At 40.3% G+C, this 6,446-nt stretch overlaps 1 protein-coding gene and 1 pseudogene across 2 annotated transcripts in view; one reads left to right on the top strand and one right to left on the bottom strand.

The window, feature by feature from the left end:
* Positions 1 to 6,446, top strand: part of MLLT10 (myeloid/lymphoid or mixed-lineage leukemia (trithorax homolog, Drosophila); translocated to, 10) — a 229,455-nt gene that overhangs the window by 107,966 nt on the left and 115,043 nt on the right. The gene's annotated exons all lie outside the window — the stretch shown is intronic.
* Positions 2,427 to 5,234, bottom strand: LOC105527549 (annotated as a pseudogene). The gene is made up of 3 exons (XR_001004242.1): positions 5,173 to 5,234; positions 3,906 to 4,002; positions 2,427 to 3,798 (listed from the first exon to the last, which is right to left on the bottom strand). The product of XR_001004242.1 is annotated as a heterogeneous nuclear ribonucleoprotein R pseudogene (transcript).

Here is a 6,446-nt window from a genome sequence, read left to right as displayed (position 1 = left end):
TGTAGAGACGAGGTCTCCCTATGTTGCCTAGGCTGGTCTCTAATGCCTGCATAAAAGCCATCCTGCTTTGGCCTCCCAAAGTGCTGGGATTACAGGCGTGAGCCACCACCCAGACTGATTTAAAGGATGGTTTCTGCAAAAATTGAAAATTTGGTATATATTTTAAAAGGAACCAGAGTGTATATTTGAAATTAATTAAAGCCATGTCTGTCAGGGTTAAATTCAGTCACTAAGAGTTCAAATTGTGAATTATTATTTCAGTAGAATGCCTTCTAATATTTATTATGTCTGTTAATGTTAGTTGATGTTGATTAGTAAAAGGAAAGCATACTGTTGTTCTATAATTACACTTTTGACAATAATCATGTGGGTTTTTTCCTACACCAATTAATCATCCAATTCTCTGTGGACACCAAGTGGGTGTCCTGTAATTCAGTTCTGATATTACCTAGACTTAGTGCAGATTCCATAGATACTGGGTCCCATGAGACTGCCTCCATTTCAGTGGCCAGTTGTGAGTCCTAGATTGTTGCCTGTACTTTTGACCAACTGGTTATGAATTAGGGGTTCCACACAACCTTCTCCTTAGATTAGGTAATTTGCTACAGTAGCTCACAGAACTCCAGAACACTATTTATTATTATGTATTGTGAAAGATACAGCTCAGGAACAGCTAGATGGAAGGGACACATAGGACAAGTTATGGGGAGGTAGGTAGAGCTTCCATGCCCTCTCCAGGTGCTCCACCCACACAGCATCTCATTGTGTTCACTGACCAGGAACCTCTCAGAGCTTCATTGTTAAGATTTTTTGTGGAGATTTCCCATTATGTAGGCACAATTTATTAAATATTTGGTCATTGGTGATTGAATTCAACCTCCAGCCCTTCACCCCTCCACAGAGGTACCAGGGTAGGGCTTAAAGTTCCAAATCTCTGATCACATGGTTGGTGCCTCTGGTGACCAGCATCTATCCTCCAAGATTTACCTTATTAGTGTAAACTCAAGTGTGGTTGAAAGGGGCTTATTATGATCACTAGGGGAATTCAAAGAGTTTTACAAGCTCTGTGCCAGGAATCTGAGAATAAGACCAACTATTATAACAAAAAATGCTCTTACTACCCCATCACTCAGGACGTCAAAGAGTTTTTAGAAGTTCTGTGCCAGAAACTGGGGGCAGAGATCAAATACACACACACACACACACAATATATGTCACAACTGTAAAACAGTTGTATTTTCCTTCAGTAACACAAGTGATACATAGAATGCACAGTTGATTTGACTGTAGTCAAAATCACTAGGAATGATCTTTAGTAAGAGTTACTGCTGTCAAAGGACTCTGTTAGTTTTTTCTAATTCTTTTTATACTTGTTAGAAAGTTTTAAAAGCACCAACCTCACTTCTACACCACTCAATTTGAAATCTTTTAAAAAGCCCTCTAAGAATTGTGAAGCTGTGTTTCCATGGAGAGTTTAAATGACTTGTTCAAAGGTCAATGATTTGCAGTAACTTATAGTGGTTAGAAGAAAATGGAGTTGTGTTGACTTTTAATCTATGGTTCTTTTTTTTTTTTTGAATAGATTTTTTAGTTTTATTGAAATCTTACATGAACAAGAAATTGGAAATACAATCACATCAAAGAACAAATTGTCATGGCTTTTGATGTTTAAGCCAAACACATTTTGTAGGGCAGATTTCAAAATGGCGTGAAGTTATAACAGTTTAAAAACACAGTTAACCTACTTCTAAAAATGCAAAACATACAATCATAGGTTATTTTCAGTACAAGAAAACGTAAATGTGTTTGCTTTCATTTCTTAAAACTACTAAGACATAGCAATAGCTTGTATTTTTATTTACAGCATACTCCATACTTCTATGTAATTTATCCTGGATCCAAAAAAGTGAAACTCTTCAAAAGCAAAGGTTCTGCAAAATCATGACTTAATAGTGTGCTCAGCTTGTTTTGAAGCTAAAATGAAGCCTGAAATGATAAAAACATTGTAACTCCCAGAATAAGGGAACTCTGTAAGCCCACTAATGTCCAAGAGCATTTATGAAAAGAGGAAAAATAAACGTACTTGAGTATATACACAATAGTGATTTATTCAGCCCAATACAAATGGCAGCAAATTGCTACTTAAAGATGAAACAGTTAAGCAAAAATTTTTTTGAAGAATGTAGATCTAGAGCCAGTCGTATCTTGCCATTATCATTTTCAAGCACTTACTTGTCTACTTCCACTGTTGCCCATGAGTATCCTGATAAAATTCCTGGTTGTCATTATTGTAACCATAGTTACCAGAATAGTCACCACCTTGCTGAAGTGGCTGCTGAGCAATGGATTGAGAGACCCAGTTCTGCTAGTTGGTCTGACGATGCTTGGAATCAGGTTGGTTGTAAGCATCTGCCTTCTCTTGCCTCCTACATTGCCTCCTGATTGCCCCAAGATCCACGGGAACCGCAGCCACGGCCTCTCTGCTGTTGTGCAGGACCCCCTCTGCCACCCCTAGAGCCTCTTGGTGGTCCCAAAGGTGCCCTCCTTTGTTAATAGCCAGCTCTACCTCTTGGAGGTGGTGCTCCCCTCCCCCTTGGTGGTGGTGGAGCACCCTGCCCTCCCCTTCCTCCTCTTTCTGTTACTGCATAGCCATCATCATAGCCATAGTAGGGAATTTTCATAACCTCCATGATAGTTGTGATATTAATAACCATAGTAATCTCATGCCATAGTGATCTGGAAGGTAGCCATATCCACCTCTCCCCCAACCTCTAGTCGGAGGCAGCATTCGAGGAGGAGGGTGTAGTGATAATCTTCATATGCAGTGCTTCTGGAGGCCTGTCTAACAGCTTGACGCTCTTTCCTTTTCTTGTCTGGTGGCTTGGCTAAGACTATTTCAAGTTCTTCCCCTTGTATTTCTTTGCCATTCATTTCATCCATAACCTTAACGACTGCTCCTCTGTCTTCAGAATGAACAAATGCATAATCTTTCAACTTATTTACTCTTTGAAGTTCTCCAAATTCAGAAAATGACTTTTCCAATATTTCGTCTGTGCCCGAATTTCTCACAAACAATACTTTTACCTTAGCTATGACTTCTGGATCTGGTTCTTCACGGGGTCAGTCCATTCAACTGTAACTGCATTTCCCCATACTTTTACTTTTCCACTCATCAGCCGGCATCTGGCTTGTGATCCTCATATTCCAGGAAGCAGAACTCCCATTTCTTCTTTTTGTCATCAGGTTGATGATAGAGAATAACGTCCACCGAACCCTCTGTGACTTTACTGAATTCTTCCAGAATATTTTCTTTAGTGTTATTCTTCAGAATGGATCCAACAAAAAGTCTGTTGTTTGCCACAGAAATGCGTACTCCATGTTGTTTACCAAAGGGCAAATTTCATAGCTGTCACAGTTTCACAGCTTCCTGTGCAGCTTCCTTTCCACAGAAAGTGATAAATGCATACCCTCTATTCTGACCAGACAGTGGATCTATCATAAGACATAGATCGCAAATGGTACTGGCCTTCTCAAAAAGGGGCACCAACTCATCCTCATATAAATCTCTTGGTATTTTACCTGTAAACACCTTTGTTCCAATTCCAGGTTGCACGCCAGAGTACACACTGTTTGATGGAGGCCCACCATACTTCCTCTCTCCTGTGGTTACATTCAGAGTATAACCAGTTCTCTCAAGCAAGGCCTTGATCTTTGCTTCATCAGGTCCCTTTGTGGACTCTTGCACCTAGCTCCCCTGTTTTCTCTCTGCCTATAGGTCTCCACAGGTCTCCTATAGGTCTGCCATAACTCCTATAGGTCTCCTATAGGTCTGCCATAACTCCACATAAAAATGCACTTTTGTTCTGAACATGTGATAAGTCACTTTCCTTGAACTGCTGTAGTACAGACAGAGCTCCTTCATTAAATTCGCTGAGAGCATCAATTGCTCTTTCATCAAGATTGATAACAGCTATCAATCCAGGGCAGAGCTGGGGCAGATGGCTAGGCCCGTGAGAATCAGCACAAGGCACTTTGAAAATTAGTAGAAATCACATGTGCATGCTGCCCTCCAAGTCTGATTCTTATGTTTACATGGCAAAGAAGCTGAAGGGGAAACAGGTACACATGTGCAGAATGGGAGACCAAACATGAGAGGCAGCCTTCTAATCTATTCCTGCAAGAATCAACCCAGCCTCACGAAAGCTGCATTAATACATCATGAGGATAGTCCCGTAACCCAAATGCCTCTTAAAGGCCCCATCAGCTCTCAGTACTATCACATTGGCAAATTTCAACATGAGTTTTGGCAGGAACACACCACACTTAAACCATAGAATAGGATTACTCGTCTCTTTGAAGAGAGCTAGACTGCTTTCTTCCGTGGCCCTCAAAGGAATAAAACTCTCAGTCAAATCATTGGAATGACTTTTCTATGTCTTTGTAAAAGTTTTCTAGCATTGAGAGTTACCTGGTACCTCTGTCCTTTTTGTGTACTTTCCTTTTGGAATCTTGCGCTCAAGTTGAACCTTTCAGAGTCTATTTATGTGAAGAGTTAAGAGAGGACAGGTCTTTTCAGGAACATCAGTTTAGAATGTGAGGGTGGGTTGGGTGAGACTGAAGAGTATGGTAAGATGAGACTAGCTAAGAAGAGGCCAGTTTATGAAGAATTTATAAGCAGTTTTAGACTTCATTCTTGGGCGTTGAGCCAGGCAGCCAGTAGGATTAATTCTTTTTTTAACTTTTCGTTTTTCAATAATTTCAAAGTTAAAGTTGCAAAAATACTACAAATAATAATGCTATACTACTCACTCATTCCAAAAATGTGAACATTTTACCATATTAATGTTACCATGTCCTTCCCTCCACCCTCTTTTTTTTTTTTTTTTTGAGGCGGAGTCTCGCTCTGTCGCCCGGACTGGAGTGCAGTGGCCCGATCTCAGCTCACTGCAAGCTCCACCTCCCGGGTTTACGCCATTCTCCTGCCTCAGCCTCCCGAGTAGCTGGGACTACAGGCGCCCGCCACCTCGCCCGGCTAGTTTTTGTATTTTTAGTAGAGACGGGGTTTCACCGTGTTAGCCAGGATGGTCTCGATCTCCTGACCTCGTGATCCGCCTGTCTCGGCCTCCCAAAGTGCTGGGATTACAGGCTTGAGCCACCGCGCCCGGCCCCTACCCTCCACCCTCTTTTGCTGGCTCTCTTTCTCCTCTACTCTCTATAGAATCTTTTTGAACCATTGCAGGATAAATTACAAATACAATGCCTCTTTAACCCAAGTACTGTCAGTGTATAGTTTTAATTAAAGGGAATTTCCTAAACAAAGTATAGTGATGAAAATCAATAAATTAATATTATTACAGATTATTATCTAATCTACAGATCATATTCAGGTCGCACCCGCTGATGTCATCTACACCAAAGGGGGAAACCTTTTACTCTTCCAGGTCCAGGATCCAATCCAAGATCATAAGTTGCATTTAGCTGTCATGTCTATTCAGTATTTCCCAGTTTGGAATATGTCCTCATTCATTGTTTTTTATGACCTTGACATCTCTTAAAGTCCTATTTCAGGTTATCTGAGGTATTGCTTTCTGTCTTTCTTAGGTCTTAACAAAGGAGTTTACAGCTACACTCTTGTTTTAATCTTCATACAGCTGTTTTCTAACAGTGGCCTAGATTTTCTTTGGGAGCCATTCTTTGATTTTAGCTTTGTTTGCTATCTGGAGAGACTGGGAATTTTTAAAACCAGCAAGTCTTGGTTCTTTTTTTGTCAATAGTCTTTCCATTAGCTTATTTCTGTACTCCTGCTTTTTACTGTAAAAGTAAGAAGGAGTTAGACTGCATCTTCCACAGAATACCTAGAAATCTCCATGTTAAATCATGCAACTCGTTAAATACATTTTCTATTTTTCATGTTACCACAGGCAATGTTGTGCCTAAACTTGCAGTTACTAATTATGAAGTATTCAGCTTCTTCCAATTTTCAGTTACCTTTTTTTCGCTTTCATTTAAGCCCTTAGTAGCAGCCTCCTAAGGACCATGAAGTTTCTAGTGACAGTGTCTTCATTGCTCATCAAGCTTTCGCTGATACTCTGCTGCAAGTCCTGTCAGCTTCTGTCTACTACCTGATTCCAAGCAGTGCCTGCATTTTCAAGTTTTACTGTATGGGAACACCCCTCTCCTGGTAACATATACCCAGGAGTAATCTGTAAATCTGTGTTAGTTAACTATTGTAGCACAGTAATTTACCTGAAAATATACTGGCTTAAAACTGCAGTAAACATTTATAGTCTCACAGCTTCTGTGGGTCAGGAATTTGGATTTAGTGGGTGTTTCTACCCCAGAGTCTATTATCAGATTGCCTTCACGTTGTTGGCTTGGATTATAGTCATTTAAAGGCCAGACTAAAGTTGAAGGATAGTCTGGTTTTTTTTTTTTTGTTTTTTTTT

This window comes from Colobus angolensis, unplaced genomic scaffold (assembly GCF_000951035.1).
Source record: "Colobus angolensis palliatus isolate OR3802 unplaced genomic scaffold, Cang.pa_1.0 Scaffold63, whole genome shotgun sequence".
Lineage (NCBI taxonomy): Eukaryota > Metazoa > Chordata > Mammalia > Primates > Cercopithecidae > Colobus > Colobus angolensis.
Note: the sequence above shows the minus strand (reverse complement) of the source record. Positions and strands in the feature narration are given on the sequence as shown.